This window comes from Notamacropus eugenii, chromosome 3 (assembly GCF_028372415.1).
Source record: "Notamacropus eugenii isolate mMacEug1 chromosome 3, mMacEug1.pri_v2, whole genome shotgun sequence".
NCBI lineage: Eukaryota > Metazoa > Chordata > Mammalia > Diprotodontia > Macropodidae > Notamacropus > Notamacropus eugenii.
The window spans coordinates 237,525,903-237,546,282 of record NC_092874.1 but is presented as its reverse complement, the minus strand read 5'-3'; the positions used below and the strand labels follow the sequence as shown (position 1 = coordinate 237,546,282).

Here is a 20,380-nt window from a genome sequence, read left to right as displayed (position 1 = left end):
GTTTAATGAAGTCTATATTGTTAACAAGTTAAGGATGGTCATACAGGACACTGCCTTAAGAAGAACATGAGTTGTCACTGCAGTGAGGTTGATGATCCAAGTTTACCTTCTCCTCTCCTCTGGATTCACTGCTGTCCCTGCAACTAACTCTCTTCACTTCCTAGGCTTATTCTTCTACAGATCAGTGGAGTCTGCCCTAATACATTGCTAATCAAAGTATACCTAACAGCAAAAGTTGGGTTTCTTCTGCACCTTCTATCAGTTTCCTGTTTCCACCTGTGCTTAGTTAATTTTAAGTTGTGTAAACAAAATTTACCAAACCAAATTCATTATCTGTCCCTCCCCACCCCCCCAAAAAACCTTTTCTTCTCTCTAATGTCTCTATTATTGTCGAAGGGCTACCATCCCCTCAGTCTGGTCCATAACTTGACAGGCATCTTTGACTCTATACTTTCTCTAATCCCTCCATACAATCTCTTTCTGCATCCTATCTGTCCATCTCTCATGCATTCCTTCCTTCTCTCCTCTAACATTGCCACCATCCAGATGCAGGCCTTCACCATCTCATACCTGGACTATTGCAATTGCCCACTGAAATCTTACCACAAGTCTCTCTCCATACTAGTCCATCATCCTAAACTCAAAGTGACTTTCCTAAAGCACAGATCTGATCATGTAACACCTGCCACTACTACTTAATGATGTGCTTGACACACACTAGTCACTCAATAAGTATTTCTTGACTGCTTCTGCTCTCCTCTATCCTCTAAATTCTTGTCTCCTATGCTCCATAGTAATTCAGAGCTTATACATTTCCTTTACATATTGCAACTCATCCTAATATTAAGGTCCTCCCTAGAAAACCGTAAACTTATTTACTCCAATTTATAGGTACCTAAAATTACAGCAGCTGTGAAGATCACAGGGCCTCAGTTTGGTTTTGGTTATGGAAGCAAGAAAGAGGCTGGAGGTAGTGGGAGCATTCATGGCAAATTAATCTTCTTTGGTTAGTTTCTATGAGAATTCCTTTTTTTGATAATTTCCAAGAACATTTAGCCATTGCTGAGATTTCAGATTTCTAGAATTTTTTATTTTTACTATTTGGCATGTAAGGGGAAGAGCTGCACCTATGGAACTTCTCTATCATCTCCCAGGATTTGAATACTTCTGCCGCTTTTGAAACAATCTACCCTCCAATCAAATAAATCATCTTACTATATCAAAAAACAACAAAATAAAAGAAACAAAAAACAACTGCAATATCTAAGAATTGAAACCTATAAAATAACCCCCAAAATATAATTTAAACTATTTAGATATTTTTGAAAAGCTGTTTGTTTCTTTTGCTAGGATAATTACACCTACCACTAGGGGATTCTTTGTATCAGCAAAGTCCATCATCCTAAGACAAAAGGAAAGGAGCGGAATTTTTTATCAGGAAATCAAAATACTGCTTCTCTTAAATGCCATTTTTTCCTGTTCAGACATCTATTAGGAGTGGGAAAGCTTTTGATTCAGACTCAGGTCTCCAGACTTTTCTTCCTCTTCACTATACCTTCTCTCTCTTCCCTCAAACATTTGGACATCAAGACCCCATTAGGACTGCTAATTGGTTACTAGTATTGCTTTTATGAGAAGCATGACTACTTCAGGCATTTGGATGACATATGAAGCAACGACTAATCTTTCTGGACAGATAGAGGACTACCAAGTCAATCAACTTCTCAGTCTCTATCCATTGAAGAACCTAAAGTATTATATTTTACCAGCTAATGGACACAAGCGATACCTAGACCTTGTCACCTTCCCATGGTGCTTTTTGACCTTTGTATACTTACTTCAACTAAACTCTTATGTGATCTTTCCCTACAATTAGCATATGAGCTCCTTGAGAGCAAGGACCATCTCTATTTATTTTTCCTCCAGCACTGAAATTAATTTCTGGCACTTAGCATATGATGCCTTCTGAATTATTCACTCATTCATTTATTCATTCATTCCAAGCTAGGTGTTTCATATCATTTTCTTAAATGGCCATAACATTTCTTTCTGGTTACCAAAATTCTTAAGCTTCCAAGTTTCTGCCCACAATCTGGGTTATTTCTATCACTTCCCTTGAAAATCTAAAGAATCTCAGCTCTACAATCATAAGTAGCATACAGCAAATTCAAACAGATGTACTGATGTACCTGTTCTTATCAGCACATCAATTAATGACTTGCTAAATTTTAGGAAATGTTATTCTAAATTTTGTCAGTACAAAGTTTTGCATCTATAACCAATGAAATCCCAGGAAAGAAAAGGGGGATTTAAAAAAATCAAAACTTGATTGACAGACTACAATTGACTGGTAAGAATATTCTAGGAGTTGCACAAATCCCAAACCACAGAAAAAGGACCTGCCACTTGGGAGCAAATTAAAGAGGTACATTTGTTTAATGTGGGTGACAATGTCAGATGATGTAATAAAACCAGGTAACTAAATCAAGGACTGTAATGATTTCTAAGGAAGCTCCTGATAAATTTGAGAGATTTAGTCATCTGAGTAAATAAAGGTGTATGAAGGCATATACGTTTACATATATATGTGTATGTATGTACATATACATATTGCACATGTGCACATGCATACATAAATATGTGCATAATTAATGATGCTTAAAATAATGAAAATTCTAAATTAAAATGTTAGACACCGTATTCCAAAACCATTTCTAAATCCTATGAATAATACTTTTTAATATCCCTTGAGGAACAAGATAGGAAATAAGAACAGATTTTAAATTGCATTTTAAATGCAATTATTTCTAAGTTTCTAAATACATCCAAATTTTAATCAAGATAAAAACAGAAGATTATTCTCAGTAATGGCTGTATTCTCTTCATATTCTGCAAATCTTGCACAAGGTGGCTGCTCAACAAATGTTTGGGGGACATGAAGTGGAAGAATAGATGATGAATGAATAAATGAATAATGAACAATGTGGAATCAGTATTGAAAAGGAAACTGTGAGTATACACCTTAAAATGTTTAAGATATAGAGGGGCTTTTACAAGAGTACATATTTTCTCATCCTTAGATTTCTTATTAATAGTTTCCAAATTACAGTCTATGCTGGGGAGAGAGGCCCTTTTTTAACTATTGGACCAATCCCCTCTGCCCAAATTCTGTAATTAAAACAATTCAAAACTGATCATTTCAATATAAATGGAAGGAAGTCTATTTATAACACAATTATGAAGTTATCTTCACTTAAAATAGAACTGGTAACTGAAAAGATTTGTAGGATTATAGAATTAGGGCTGCAAAGAACTTTGCAGCTTATCTGTTATTGCTTCTTGGATTTTTGGTTAAGATCTAGCACAGAGGTTATCTAATCCAATACGCTCATTTTACAAATGTGGAGATTGAGGCCCCAAAAGGTTAAATCAGTTGTTTCAGGTAACAAAGTTAGTAAATTTCTGAGGTGGGTTACGATCCCAAGTCCTCGAGACATTAAGTTTTGCCATCTATCATGATATCTCTAAAAGTTCCTTTAAAATTTTAGGCCTTAGATATCCAAACATCTCACTTAAGCTTTAAAATTTATAAGTGAGTTACTTTTTCAAGTTTAGTGATGGATGAGGAATGAAAACTCACATCTTCCTTATTTCTACTGCAGTCATTTTCTACCACAAGACAACAGTAACTGTGAAAACTATACTAAAAATAAGTAAAGTATCAATTAATGAAATACCTTGGAAAGGCACCATGATATATTAGAAGGAACACTGGATTTGGTGGGAAAAGACCCAAGTTCAAATTCTTATTTTATTACTGTATTTGTGACCTTGTATGTGTCCCAAACTCTCTGGGTCTCAGTTTCCTTATCTGTAAAACAAAGAGATTGGATTAGATGATTTCTAAGGTCCCTTTTTAAGTTCCAAATCTAAGATGATTTGGGCTATCCAGGCTTTGATACATTGGCTTTTATGAATATGAAAGGTAGATTTAAAAAAAAGATAGGAATGAAGATAAATTAATTGGTAAGTAGGATTATAGAGTTTAACTCACACTAATTCTTTTCCTATACAACATGACGTTAAGCAGCGAAAGCATCTTAGACGTAATCAAGTTCAGAAATGAACATATTTCTTGCAGCTCCAATTCAAGAACTCCTTACCCTATAGAATACTTCTTATGTATGTATTTGACTTCAGGAGAAAAAAATCAGATATTTTATTTTAGTCATCATTATGACTTTTATTGGTAGGGTGGGAGTTGTTGAGGGGAAGAATTCAGACCTATGAAAGGATCTTTAAGTAAGAGAAGTCCCTCTAGCAATAAAGATCTGCACCTCTTCCAACTGATTATGTTCTTAGAAAAGTGTGTAGAGTCTTGAAGATTAAATGACTTTCTGGGAGCAATATAACAAGAATGTGTCAGAAACAGAAAATAAACCCAGTTTTTCTTGACTCCTAGGTTATGTCTCTATAGACTATACTATTACCTTTATGAGTTGATATGAAGGGAGGAAGAATAACAAAAAGAAAAAAAGGGAAAAGGTAGGAAGAAGAACGGGGAAAACAAAAAAAAAGAAAAAATCTACAAATATTTTAAGGATTAGCGTCCATTGAAATGATTTTTATTTATTTTATTTTCTTTCATTCTATACTTTCAAATGCTTAGATATATCTTTTTGTGAAAGAATATTTTCTATAAGCATAATATCTGAAGATTTTTGTTTTGACTTGAACTGTTCAAAGAAAATTGTACAATGTGAAATTTCTATTTGACTTTTTTTGAAACAAAGATTATCTTTAACATCCATATTTCTTTTATTAATATATTCTGTGTGTTCTATGGATAAATTTGGAAAATAACAACTCTAAGTCAGATTATGCACCAGAGTCCTTTTTAGTCTCATTTTAGCAAAATATAAATTTAAGGAAATTGTATATAAAAATTCAATAGGCATATTTTCCCCCATGCTCAGTAAAATTTATGTGCATTCATCTTTCTTTCAAAAGCACTGGTAATTAGGTAGAGTCAAGGTAACAAAGTGGAAGGGGGGTCTAGTTCCCTAGCTCTCCAAGCACAACCTTCTCCACAACAATATAAAAAAAATGTTCCAAGATCAGTAAAACCAAGAAAAAATCATAGTTAATCCTTTTCACAGCCCAGGACAGCTTATGAAGTCTTATGAAGCTTAGAGAAGTCTATGGACACTGAGGTGAATGGGTGGCCAAGAAAATAGTGAGATGAGAGGATTTTGGAGCCCAAAGATATAAAGGGATGGACAGGAAACATTAGCACTGAAAAAGATCCCAAGGGAACTCTGAACTAGCATTTGGAACAAGAAACTCTGTCACCCATGAGTCAGTTCTGGGTCCCAGTTCCAGGGTGGAGAGAAGTGGCAACGACTGAGTACAAGGTGTTAACTGAATACTGAGCACAAAACAAATTTCAGAATATTAGCTGTGTGGCTCAAAGATTAAGGGAAGACTAATGACTCAATTTTAATCCTTTCCTCAATGATAAGACTAAAGTAGAAAAAAATAAATAAACAAAGCATGAGACCAAGACGAAAGGGGAACCAACAGTTAGGTCTCATCAAACTACAAAATCTTCCAGGTAGCTAACAGTGAGGGAGTCCAGCAACAGTGTATTGAAACCCAAATACACATTATCAAACTGACCCATATTTGGGTTGGAGATTTCAAGAGTTTGGTCCAGGAGGGACTGAATAGACCACTCTTCAGATCATACCACTTAGCAAAAACTAAAAATTTGCAGCTCCTCAATTGAGCTATGACATCAGCAGAAGCATGGGTCATTCCTGCCTCATTAAGATGAGTGAAGCCCAACAGTAATGTAAATCCAGAGTCAACAAATGGACTAGAATAATGAATCAGCAACAAAAATGCATAACCATAAGTAGCTAAGACTTGCTTACACAGAAGACAATGACTTGAAAACCTCTACAAAACCTCAAACAAAAATGCAGCTTATAATACACCAATAAGAATTCAAAGAAAACGTAGAGCAAGAGCTAAATAAAGAGACGGAAAAGGAGAAAAAACAAGTAAGGGAGAGCACTGGTTGGTTGGTTGTTGTTCTTTGTTTCTGAAGAGGATGAAAATGACATCACCATGATAAAATGAGATTTCAGGGTGTCTGACTGTGGTTGATCAGACCAATATGAGCTCAGAATGCTCTACCACAGGTTGGGCACAGATAGGCCATGTGAATATTTGGGGTGGATATCCCAAATTTGTGCATCCTGTGTTTACTTTGTTCTGTCTCAATTCTGCTTTGCTCAAAGAGCACAGCACCCTTTCTAATGTGGGCATGCCATGCAGAGTGGTTCTGTGCCAGTGTGTCCCTGCTGTCAAATCCAAAGTTCCTGAGAGAGATCTTAAGAGTGTCCTTGTATCATTTCTTTTGGCCACCATGTGATCACCTGCCCCATGTGAGTTCTCATTAAAATAGTTTTTTTGGCAAGCATACATTTTGCATTCAGACAATGTGGCCAGTCCTGCGGACTTGTGCTCTCTGAAGCATAGTTTAAATACTTGGCAGTTCAGCTTGAGCAAGGACTTCAGTCTCTGGTACATTATCCTGCCAAGTGATCCTCAGAATCTTCTTAAGAAAGTTCAAATGGGAGCGATTTAGTTTCCTGATATGGCTCTGGTAGACTGTATGTTTCACAAGCATATAGCAATGAGGTCAACACAACAGCTCTGTAGACCTTCAGTTTGGTAGTCAGTCTAATACCTCTTCTCTCTCAAACATTTCTTTTGAGCTTCCCAAACACCGAGCTAGCTCTGGCAATACATGCTTCAACCTCATTGTCAATGTGTATATCCCTGGAAAACACACTACCGAGGTAAGTAAATTTATCCACAGCATTCAAAACTTCTCCATTTGTGAAATCCAATGATTCCACCTATGGATGTTGTGGTGGTAGCTGATGGAACCACCTGTGTTTCGTTGGTGTTAAATATTAGACCAAAATTAGCACAGGCAGAAGAGAATTGCATCCACACTTGAAACAGAGGGGCACACACATAGTAAAAGTAAGGGACTAGAGCAGAATTTATTATGCCTCAGATAAAGTTTAAAAAAAAAGCAGTGGTAGCAATTCTGATCTCAGACAAAATTAAAATTGAGCAAGTGGAAGCAAATGACACATTAAGGATCAATTTAAAACAAATAAAAAAAAATGGAAGAAGATGTAAAAAAAAAAACATAACAACTGACCTGGAAAATAGATCCAGCAGAGACAGTATCAGAATCATTGGACTACCTGAAAGCCAAAATCAAAAGAAAGACCCGAACAGCAGCTTTCAAGAAATTATCAATGAAAACTACTCTGACATCCTGGAAACAAAGAGCAAAAAAGGAATTAAAAGAATCTATAAGTCACCTCAGGAAAGAGACCTCAAAATAAAAACTCCAGTGAATGTTATAGGCAAATTTCAGAACTATCAGAGCAACGAAAAATAGTAGCAGTGGCCAGAAAGGAAAAAATAAATAACAAATCAAGGAAACCCAATCAGGGTTACCCAGGACTTGGCAGGTGCAATATTAAAAGTTCAGAGGTCATGGAAAATGATATTCCAGAGAGCCAAGGAGCTAGAACTGCAGCCAAGAATCACTTTACTGGCAAAAGTAAGCATAATGCATTAAGGGGAAGAATGGTAATTCAATGAAATAGTATTTCAGGTATTCACAGAGTACCCATAAGATGGGAGGCAGACCCAAGATGGCAGAGTAGAAGGATGGACCTACTAAAGCTCTTCCTCCATAGCCCATAAAATACCTGTAAAAATAACTCTAAACAAATACTAGAGCAGTATAAGCCACAAAATGACAGAGTGGAAGAGATTTCCAGCCCAAGACAGCCTGGAAAGCTGACAGGAAAGGGCACCAGGCTTGGAGTGGAGCGCAGCTCAGCCTTGGCCACACAGCACATTAGGGAAAGGAATAGAGCAGGCTTCAGCATATAGAGTCTGCAGCTTGCTAAAGAAGACTTTTTTAAAAATGCTGAAAATAATACCTTTAAAAATAACTACCTCAAATGGCAAAAGAGGACCAAAAAGCCAATGAGGAGAAGACTACTTTAAAAAACAGAATTAGCCAAATGGAAAAGGACTTTCAAAAGCTCACTGAAGAAAATAGTTCTTTAAAAATCATAGTGGAACAGGTAGAAGCTAATGACTTCATGAGAAACCAAAGAATTATAAAACAAAACCAAAAGAATGGAAAACAAATAGAAGACAATGTGAAGCATCCCATTGGAAAAATAACTAACCTGGAAAAAGATCCAGGAGAGATAATGCAAAAACTGTTGGTCTACCTCAACACCATGATCAAAAAAAGAGCCTAAACATCATCTTCCAAGAAATTATCAAAGAAATTTGCCCTGATATTCTAGAACCAGTGGGCAAAATAGAAATGGAAAGAATTCACCATTCACCTTCTGAAGGAGATCCCAAAAAGAAAACTCCCAGTATTATTGCAACCAAATTCCAGAGTTTCCAGGTCAAGGAGAAAATATTTCAAATAGCCAGAAGAAATAATTCAAGAATTGTGGAAATACAATCAGAATAGCACAGGATTTATCAGGTTCTACACTAAGGGATCAAAAGGCTTGAAATATGATATTCCAGAAGTCAGAAGATTTAGTATTAAAACCAAGAATCACCTACCCAGAAAAAATAAGTATAATACTTCAGAGGGAAAAATGGAATTTCAGTGAAGTGGAGGACTTCCAAGTATCCATGTTGAAAAGACTAGAGACAAATAGAAAACTGGACTTTTAAATACAAGAATCAAGAGAAACAGGAAAAGGTAAACAGGAAAGAGAAGCCTTAAGGAACTCATTAAAGTTGAACTGATACATTCCTACTTGGAAATATATTATTTTTTTCAATATTATTTTCATTATCAGGGTAGTTAGCCAGAATATATATATATATATATATATATATATATATATATATATATATATATATATATATATATATATATATATATATATATAATGCAGGTGTGCATGGGTGTGTATGTATGTTTATATTATATATGTGTAGGTATGTATATATAAGTGTGTATAGACAGACAGACAGACAGATGGACAGATAGATGATAGATAGATAGATAGATAGATAGATAGATAGATAGATAGATAGATAGATAGATAGATAGATAGAGGGCACATGGTGAGTTGAATATGAAGGGAAAATACCTAAAAAATAAAACTTATTGTTGAATGGCATGTAGTAGGAAGAAGAGAAAGGTAGACACAGAATATATTAAATCATCTCACATAAAAGAGGGAAGAAAGCTTTTACAATGGAGGTGGGGGGGAGGGGAAAGGAAATAATTGAGCCTTATTCTCATGGGATTTGGCTTAAGGAGGAAATAGCACACACTCAATTTGATATGGAAATCTCTTTTACCCTGCAGGAAGGCAAGGTGGAAGGGGATAAAGAGAGGGAAGATAACAGAAGGGACAGCAAATTGAGGAAAGGAATAATTAGAAGCAAACACTATTGTGTGAGGACAGGTCAAGGGAGAGAATGGAATAAATGAAGGGCAGGAAAGGACAGAGGGAAGTGTGGTTAGTCTTTTTCAACATAACTTTTATGGAAGTGCTTTGCATTGTTACACATGTATGACCTATATTGAATTGCTTGTATTCTCCATGAAGGTGGGTGGGGAGGGAGGGAGAGATTATGGAACTCAAAGTTTTAAGAATGAATGTTAAAAATTGTTTTAGCATGCAACTGAAAGTTAAACTATACAGGCAGTGGAGTATAGAAATCTATTTTTCCCTACAGGAAAATAGAGGGGAAGGGGGATGGTAAAAGGGTGGGTAATAGAAGGGAGGACAAACTGGAAGAAAGGATTGATTGGGTGCATGCTGTCCTGGGGTGGGGGTGGGGGAGAGATTGGGAAAAAAAATTTCAATTCAAGTTCTTGTAGAAATGAATATTAACAACTGAAAAGAATTAAATTATATATTAAAAAAGTATTCATCAGGAGAAGTCCAGAATTAAGTCAAAAATTTGATCTCCAATATCAAGACCCAAGGGGATGACTAGATAGGTATAAAGGAAATAAGATAAGAGTTCAAAAGAGCTAAATTGTTTACATTATTACATGGAAAGATGATAATTGTAATTCTTTTAAAAATGTATCTTTAATAGTACAGCTGGAAAGAATATACACAGACAGGAAGTACAGGTATAAGGTGAATTTGAGGAATGACCTAAAAATAATTAAGGGATAAGAAGAGAAAGGATGTACACTGGGTGCAGAAGGAAGGGAGAGGTAGAATGTAGGAAATTATTTCAGCTGAAGAGCCACTAAAGACTTATTACAAAGGGGGGAAGGTGGGAGTGTGGCCAATGGGCTTTGCTTGAACCTTATTCTCATTAATATTGGCTCAAAAAGAAATCATACACACAATCAGTTGAATATAGAAATCTGCCTTACTTGACAAGGAAGTAGGAGGGGACAGAATTAAGTAAAAGGGTGGGGGACTGACAGATGAGGGGAGGTGGTAGACAGAAGCACAGCACTGCTGAGGATGAAAAGAGAGAAGATACACAGGAGCAAGAATAGGATGGAGAGAAATATGTAGATAATAATCATAACTGAATTTGAATATGATGAACTCTCCCATAAAATGGAAGTGGATAGCAGAGTGGATTAAAACTCACAATCCTATGATATATTGTTCCGAAGAAACAAATTTAAAGCAGAGAGAGACATACAGAGTAAAGATAAGGGGCTGGAACAGAATATATTTTGCTTTAGCTTAAAAAAAGAAAGGGTACTTCCAGAAGCCAAGATGATGGAGTAAGAAGTAAGTTTCTCCCACTCTGTTTTACTGACCTCTAAGAACTCAGAGAATATTGCCACAGGAAACCTCCAAAACAGTTGATCCAGCAGAAAGACAGGGTGAAGTAGTCTTATAGCCTAGGAAGCTAGGAAGATTAATGAGAAAGGTCCCTCTTGCTGTGGTGGATAGGGAGCACTACAGAATGGGAGCATTCCAGCAAGCCAGTGTCAAGTCCCACCTCAGAAAAAACAGGGGAAGATCCTGAGCCTCAGGGTGGTAAAGCAGGAAACTGTCAATACCAGGGCCCTCAATTGGCACATGGAGGAGAACTGGTAGACTCCAGTTTGGAAAACCATCATGTACACCAGTTGTTAGGCATCCTTCAATGACCATGCTTCAACATAATTCCAGGAGGCACAACTCCAGGCAAGCAGGCATCTTCCAGCAGCCAAAACTTTCAGTGCTTCAAAGCAGCCTGGGTGAGGAGGCATCATCCAGAGCCGGGTTCCTTACCCCCATCCCAAGAGCTTCAATGATGCTTACTCCAGCTCAGTACCAGGTAAGCTTCCATAACCCCCCAGCAGCTAGTACCTAAAGCCCCAGCACACAAAGCTAGGGAGCAGGTCCCCACCACCCAGAACAAGAATCTTGTGTCAGTTCCCCTTGTCCTCCAGCAGGAGAGCTCAACTTTAAAAGCCATGGAACAGACAAACAACATGAGCAAAATAAAGAATGACCCCAGATTCTTACTATGGAGACAGGAAGATGAAAACACAAATTCAGATTCTTTCAACTTCTATTTTATGCTCTGATTCTAGAATATCAGGGCAATTTTGCTTGATAATATCTTGGAACATGATGTGCAGGGTCTTTTTTTGACCATGGTTTTCAGGTAGATCAGTAATGTTTAAGTTATCTCTCTTGGATCTATTATCTAGGTGAGTTGTTTTTCCAATGAAATATTTCACATTATCTTCTATGTTTCTCATTCTTTTGATTTTGTTTTATGATTTCTTGATTTCTTATAAAGTCATTAGCTTTTATTTTATCCATTTGAATTTTGGAGGTATTATTTTTTCAGGGAGTTTTTGGACCTCATTTTCCATTTGGCCAATTCTGCTTTTTAAGAGAGTCTTCTCCTCATTGGCTTTTTGAACCTCTGTTGTCATCTGAATTAGTCTATTTTTAAAGGTGTTATTTTCTTCAGAAATTTGGGGGAGGTCTTCTTTAACAAGCTGTTGACTCGTTTTTCATGATTTTCTTCTGTCACTCCCAATTTTTCCTCCACTTCTCTTACTTGATGTTCAAAATTCTTTTTGAGCTCTTACATGACCTGAGACCATTTCATATTTTTCCTGGAGGCTTTGAATATAGGAGCCTTGACCTTACTTCCTCCAATTATGTTTTAATCTTCCTCTTGTTGTATACTTTGATTTTCCTCTTTGAAAGAAAATACCTTTTCACCAAGAAAGTAGCTTTCGATAATCTTACTTCCTCCTTTTCGTCATTTTCCCAGACAATATTTTGATCTCTGGATTCCTTGCCAAGAGGATGGTGTACTGCTCCAAGTTTCAGGGGCTTTGTTCAGCTGCTTTTAGAGATATCTCCAGGGACCTGTAAATTCTCCACTCCTCCAAAGTGGTATGATCAAAGGAAAGGTGTTTACTCCTCTCCTGGCATGCTCTTGTCTGTGAGCAACCACAAGCATTCTTTTCTGCCCTATCTCTGCTAGTACAATTTCCTTTCCATAGCCTCCACTAACTCTGCCACACCAGTGCTCTTCCTTGCCCCAGGGCTACCACCCTGGACTGTGACTCAGATTAACTGCTTGATTTCTGCACCTCTCCCCGCAGACACACCTGTAGGCAGAGTGTTCCTGAAGCAGTTAGCCACGGCAGCAGTAGATGCCACTGTCCAGTGGCTGGAGTCAGACCACATTCCTCTCTCACTCAGGTGAGAATGCTTCCCTCTGACCTTTGAAGCTGTCTTTGGCTTTGTAGGTTGAGAAGTTTGGAAATCACTACAGTTGCCAGTGATTCAGAGCCTTGAGACCTTCTCTAGTCCTATCTGTCCTGGGGTGGCCCAAGTTGGACTCTACCCTGCTCCGAGTCTGGTGCAATAGACCCCTCCTGTCGGCCTTTCATATTTTCTTGGGCTGGAAATCTGCTTCATTCCTTGATTTTGTGGCTTATGCTGCTTCAGAATAATTTTTATTTTGAGGGAATTGAGTGGAGAGCTCAGGCAGGTCCCTGCTTCTACTCTTCCATCATGGCTCTGATCTTTAAATTCCATCAAATATTAAAGAACAATTAATTTCAATACTACATGATTTATTTGAAAAAATAAGCAAAGAAGAAGTTCTACCCAACTTCCATTTACAACAGGAATATTGTACTGATAATTAATGCAGGAAGAATCAAAGCAGAGAAATAAAACCAACAATTTCCTTAATGAATATTGATACAAAAATTTAAAATGCTGTCTAAGATACTAGAGCAATATATCAAATTAAACAATGGTTTACCTATTAAAAAAATTCTGGTTCATTTATTAAATCAATAGTTCTCTTACTTTCAATTTTATTAATCTGCCCCCCTGATTTTCATGATTCATGATTTTGTGTTTAATTTTGAATTTTAATTTTTTCTATTTTTAACTGAGTGCCAAATTCATCAATTTGCTCTTTCTCTATTTTATTGATGGAAACATTTAGATATATGCATTTTTCCAAGTATACTGATTTCACTGTATCCCACACATTTTGGTATATTGTTTAAATGTCATTCTCTCTAATAAAATTATTTATTATTTCTATGATTTGCTCTTTGACTCATTCTTTAAGATTAAAATTTTTTAGTTTCAAATTCATTTTTATTTAATTTCTCCATGACCCCATATTGGATGCATTATATCATGACGTGAAAAGGATATATTTATTTTCTTTATGGTATCTTATTTTTCCCTATTATATGTTAATATAGTTTTCAATATTCATTTTTGTAAAATTTTGAGTTTCAAACTTTTGTTCCTCTTTCCCTTTCCTCTGTCTTCCCAGTGACAACAAGCAAGCTTATATTTATTATACATGTACAATCATGTTAAACATATGCCCACAATAGTCATATTGTGAAAGAAGAATCAGAACAAAAGGGAAAAAAGAGAAAGAAAAGAAAAAGTGAAGACAGTATGCTTCAATCTACTCTCAGACTCCACAGTTCTTTCTCTGGATATGGTTAACACTTTCTATCATGAGTCTTTGGAATTGTCTTGGATCACCGTATTGCTGAGAAGAGCCAAGTCCACCACAGCTAATCAGTGCACAATGTTGATGCCACTTTGCACAATGTTTTTCCTGGTTCTGGTCACCTCATTCAGCATCAGTCAATACAAGTATCTCCAGGTTTTTCTGAAATCAACTTCCTCATCATTTCTCATAGAAAAGTAGTATTTAATTACATTCCTATACCACAACCTGTTCAGCCATTCTCCAATTGATGGGCATTCCCTCAATTTCCAATTCTTTGCCACCACAAAAAGAGCTGCTGTAAATATTTTTGCATATATTCATTCTTTTCCATTTTTGTGGTCTCTGGGATACAGACCAATTAGTGTTATTGCTGGATCAAAGGGTATGTAGTTTGGTTGCCCTTTGGACATAGTTCCAAATTGCTATCCAGAATAGTGGTTTTTGTTCACAACTCCAAAAATAATGTATTAATGTTTCAATTTTCCCACAATCTCTCCAACAGTTATCACTTCGTTCTATCATATTAGCCAGTTTGAGGTGGTGTCTCAGAATAGTTTCAATTTACATTTTTCTAATCAAAAGTGATTTAGAGAACTTCTTCATATACCTAGAGATAGCTTTGATTATTTCATCTGAAAACTGCCAATTCATATCCTTTGGTCATGTATCTATTTGCGAATGACTTATGGTCTTATAAATATGAATAGGTTCTCTTTGAAATTTAAAAATGAGGTCTGTATCAGAGAACAAAAATTGCTCCCAAACTTTCAGCTTTCCTTCTTATCTTGGCTGCATTTTGTTTTTGTTTGTACAAAACCATTTAAATTGACTGTAGAAATAAGAACAATTTGAAGAGTTAGGGTATATGAATGCAGTGGAATACTATTGTGTTTTAAAGATTTGAAAGAGATGCTTTCAGAGAAATTTGGGAAGACTTTAAAGAATTGATGCAGAGAGAAGACAGCAGAATATCAATTAAATAGTAACAGTGATATTTGCAAGCTAATCAACTTTGAAAGGCTTAGTAATTCTAATCAACTCAATTATCAATTTACCATTAGACTGAAAACTCATGGACTCAGAATGCATATTGAAACATATTTTCTTCTGTGTCTTTTTCTATTTATGTATTAATATTTTTTTGCCTTTCTGGAATATAGCTAAGGAGGGAAGTTATTTTGTATATCTATATCTATGTCAGTCTATCTATCTATCTATCTATCTATCTATCTATCTATCTATCTATCTATCTATCTATATCTACAATTGGTTTTATTTTTTTTTCCCTTTTCAATGGGTGTTAAAGAAGAGAATTTGGAACTGAAAAAAATTTAACAAGAATAAATATATTTCATTATAAAATGAAATCATTCATAATTTGTAGCATAGACAAAGTATTTGGGAAGTACTTTACCTTACCACAAATCTTTAGGCAAATAGATGAATCTTTCAAAATGATATGTAGAAGGAAAATCTGCTCTTTAATACTACATCCTAAAGATTTAGCCATAAACATGATGCATAGGAAGAGTTTAATCGAATTATGTTTCAACAGAATCCAAATACAGACTCTATGCCTTGCAAATTTCCAGCCTACAGATATTGTATGCACTTCACTGAAGTTCACTATATTCTTAACGCCATTACTCCTCTTTTTAGGTCATTAACACTGAGGATAAAAGGATAGAATCTGTTCCACTTCTCTAGCACTCAATGGAGGTGGAAGACAGAGCACAATTGTGTGCCTGGTAGAATCTTGGTATTTTATAGTGGGAATGGCCCCAAGAGATCATCTAGTTAAAGTCCTATTTAAAGAATGAATCTGTTGAATGATATACTTAAAAAGTGGTCATCCAGAGATGAGAAAACGAGTATCTCATGATTCAACACATTCCATTTTTGGACAGACCCAGCCCCCGGGAGATCTTACCTCATGGTAAGTCTTGTTTAACTTCCACCCTTTGAGCTATTTATCTTTTATTAGAAGCAAAAAAGATTCTATTGCAGCAATTTTCTTGAATATAGGACTTTGTCATTGTTATCTTTGAAATCCCCAAAACAACTTAGATCAAAACACATATTAGGTGCATAATAAATCCTTAATGGATTGCATTAAATGGAACTGAAGTCCCATCCCAAGTCTACATGGAAACTCAGTATTTATTAGTAAATATTAAGTAAAAATATGTTTATATTATATCTCTCCAAATTTTCTGTTATGCACCTAAATTATTCCCAATTATTTTAATTCTTTCTTATGTGACATGATTTAGGTTTCTCATCCTGTTCATTTCCTTCTGAATATGCTCCAATGTGTCAATATACCTTTTAAAATATGACATTCAGAATTTAACTCAAGATTTCAGTTATGTTCTATTTAACATAAGTATAGGGGATTATTGTTTCTTTTCTAGATATTGAAATGTTAGTGATCCTTTCTTAAATTACATCTGATATTGTTTGGCAACTGGCTCATATTGTTAATTCAAACTGAGCTTGCAGTGCATGAAAATTCCAACTCTTTTTCACAGAAGCTGCTGCTTAGCCCATTGTCCATCTTAAATTTGCAGCTGATTTTCAATTTTAATTTCATGTGTCAAAAATCATCTAGATTCCCTGAAAATAGTCAACAGAATTGCAGAAGTTGGTCCCTAGTTCCTATGTATAATTTGTTTTGGAACAGTAACATTCCATATCACTCTTTTACTATACCTTATCCAGTCATTTTCCAGCTCATGGGCACCCATTTTGTGTCAACTTTTTGCAAACAAAACACAAACAAAAAAAAATAACATTGTGAATATTTATATCTTGTTTGTGTGTGTGTGTGTGTGTGTGTGTGTGTGTGTGTGTGTGATTTCCTTCTCTCTTAGACCTATTTACTGGAGGTAGTGAGTACATGACTAGTAGCAGTCCTGTCAGGTTAAACGGTAGGCACAGTTTGATTATTTGGGAAGGGGCTACAATTCCAAATTGCTTTTCAGAATGCTTAAACCACTTCACAGGTCCACCCAGAATGCATTAGCCAACCTGCTTTCTCATATATGTCTTCTCCAAATATTATTTTATTTTTATTATTTCTTTTAAACATTGTTATCAATTTGATGTGTCTGAACTGAACCTTGAGAGTTGTTTTCTTTTGTAGATAATTTCACAGGCTTGATGAACTTCTGTGGTGTCACAGTTCTGCATATTTTTTTATGATCTTCCCTCCCTACTCCTTTCCATAACCCTTCCTATAACAGAAAGCTCCACCTAGATGTAGAAGCAGGTCTTGTGTTCTCCCTCATTCCCTGACTTCTGCTTTCATTTCTAGTAGTTCATGAGAATTATTTGTTTACTCTTTGTAAAGTAAAAAAACCAGGAATTAGATTTGTCTTCTTCTGTAGCCCTAAATGAATATCAAAGATTGATTTTAGCTTTCAGGAAGTTCCCAAAGTCTCTACTTGCTTCTCTGTTATGTTTTCACTGTCTTGACATCTTTGAAAGCTACCTCTCAGAAATTGTTTTGTTTACTGATGTGACTTTGAAATCCTAGTGTCCATATTCCCCTGGCTTATACATTCCTCTATTAAAGACCCTATTGGCTTTAAGCTCCAGTAATGTGACCCTAAATGAAGCATGCTTCTGGCCATACTTTTGACCATCATCTTCCTTAGTCCTTCACTCTATGGATGGCCTTAACTGAAGCTCCCTTTTATTTTTAATGATTGATAGCTCATTTGTTACCCATTTTAATCTTTGTTGGGAATTTTGAATGAGATATGGACTAAGCTAGAACTTTTCATGTCATAATTTCTATGAGATATCTCATCTACCTCACCAGTTTTAAAATCAATTTCTCAGTGATGCTATATGGATGTACGTATCTAGGAGATTAAAGCTTTCCCAAAATTAAATAGAGTTGCATATTTGTCATGATTAATATGTAGCAAACTTCCAATGTCAACTTATGTAGGTGAATAAGGGTAAAGTATGTAATCAAACTAGAGAATGACTAGGAAATAAAGTGAATTGTCGATATGGCAAAAATAAAGCATTAAATGAATAGTTTGGGTACTTCAGTGCATTATGAAGAGAATATGAGGAAGGATGGAACCTTTCTGCGAGGTTTATTGGAGGACAAAAACAAGAGTCACACAGAATTGAAAAGCCATGTGTGGAAGCAGAGGCCAGTCTTGTCTTAATTCAGCTGGCAGCTCAGTTTGAAACTGATCTGCAATGAGACACTTGTTGAACATCTGGCAGTTAACAAAAGGAGTTCTAGTTAGCCACTTCATGGAAAGGATAATCAGAATACTGAAAAGGTATTCAATGAGGATACAGCAGAAATTCCATTGATCAAAGGTTTCCTGTGATACTATTGACCATTCTGCTCTCCAGCTGGGCATAAGTCTGGGGGGAGGGGGTGGGCCGGGAGCCAATCATAACACTTATGCCCTAACTTTTCTATTAAAGCAATCAGGAAATTATATCAACAGCCCAGATCTTTATGCCCTGAACCAATTAAGTCTTGAGAACATTTTAACACCTTTTCTAGAAAATCAAACAGATCTATCATAGGCTTCATGGGTGTAGAACTTTAAAATCTTACTTCCACTACATGTGGATTTCTATCTACATCAATGGAGAGAATAATTATATTGATAAGAATGCAACTTCATTGAAGTATCAAAGTGACTAGAGCACTTTAGCTTTCTTTATTTTTATATTTATTTTGATGCAGATATTTCCTCTATTAAAATAGATCACAATTTCTTTATAATTAGGTAGATGGTATTTTTTTTGTTGATTTCACTGAGAAAAAAAATCCCCCTTTCAGCAAAATTAGTGAACAATGTCTCAATATTTGACTAGACTGAGACCTGAACAACAAACGCTAAACTTATTTTTGAAGACTTTCTGTATTAGTGTTATCTCAAGGTATATTCTACTGTCAAACCTTTCAAGAACCCAAAATGATTTCTATGTTAGAATGAGGTATTGCAGTAGGATCTTAGTATAGGAATCTATAGCTGGTAATAATAATAATATATCCTGTGAAGTAGGTACATATGTTCAAAATCATATTATTTGAAATTATAATTATGTAAAATGTAGTGGCTCCAATCTAATGGAATTATGCAGTATCAATCCAAAGACTGGGTCAACTTCATGAAGACTCCTCCTTTATACTAATAGGGAGCTATATGAAATTTAGTTTTATTTGATTTAGAATTTAAGCCAGTGTAGATCCTTTTGAATTCTGATTCCATCATCTTTCATATTTACAATCATTTTAATTTTATTCCATTAGCAAATTTGATAGTCATGATATTAATGCTGTTGCCAAAACATTGTTGAAAAAGCTAGGACTCCCAAGAGAGCCTTATGTCACATATTTTCCCTGGCCAATAGTCAAATCATCAATAGACTTTGAGTATAGTCATGAACTAATTCCCAAGACACCTAATTATATTAGATTCTGACTCCACCCTCCCTGATCTCTTTATCAGATTCCCAAGGATATCATGACTTTGCCAAATATCTTCTTGAAATCCAGTCACTAGCCATAAGTGAAGAAACTAACTTTGCTACCCAGGGAAATAGAGAAAAATATCAATAGAGATGTCAGTAGCTGGGCTATAGCTGCTACCTGACAATTCAGAGACAGTCCTTAGGCACAAGAGGCAGACAGGTATCTGGTGGTTAAGGAATAAAAAGGAAAAAGAGAAATTTTATCATTAAAATTACACCAAATGCATCTCCTTACAGAAACTAATAGCAATAGTATCAGTTTCTGTATCATATTTATGGATTGCAGCTATTTTAAAGATTCTAGCAACTAGTTAGGAATGGGGGTGAGAGTGTGGGGTTTAGATTGACATTAATCTCTGAGTCAGTAACTTCAAGGCAAGTAGGATTTTTTAAAAAATGAACAAGACAATCTTGGATATCAAGAACAACAGTGGAAGGAACAGAAATAAAAAAGAAGAATAAAACTTTTTCCCTAAAAGGAAATATAGGCCTCAAGGACTTTGTAAGGGGTCTGAACATAAAAGCTTTATTAAAATAACAACTGCCACAAAAAGAGTTTTAAATCAAACAATAGTTTTTTTTTTTAAATTTGGTTTCTTCCAGATTTTATTATAAAAGTACTATAATAGGTTTATTTTCTACTTATGGCCATTATTTGGCATAAATGAATGATAAAGATTAGGTACTAAATGTAGAAATTGATATTCCATCCTACATGTTCATTTTCTTTAGGAAGTTGATTGTCACATCTTGGACAGATATCTGTCTTGGAAATTGACTG

At 35.5% G+C, this 20,380-nt stretch overlaps 1 pseudogene; it reads left to right on the top strand.

Moving 5' to 3' along the window:
* The first annotated feature begins 11,226 nt into the window (after positions 1 to 11,226).
* Positions 11,227 to 20,380, top strand: part of LOC140532010 (cAMP-dependent protein kinase type II-beta regulatory subunit-like) — a 51,632-nt pseudogene continuing 42,478 nt past the window's right edge.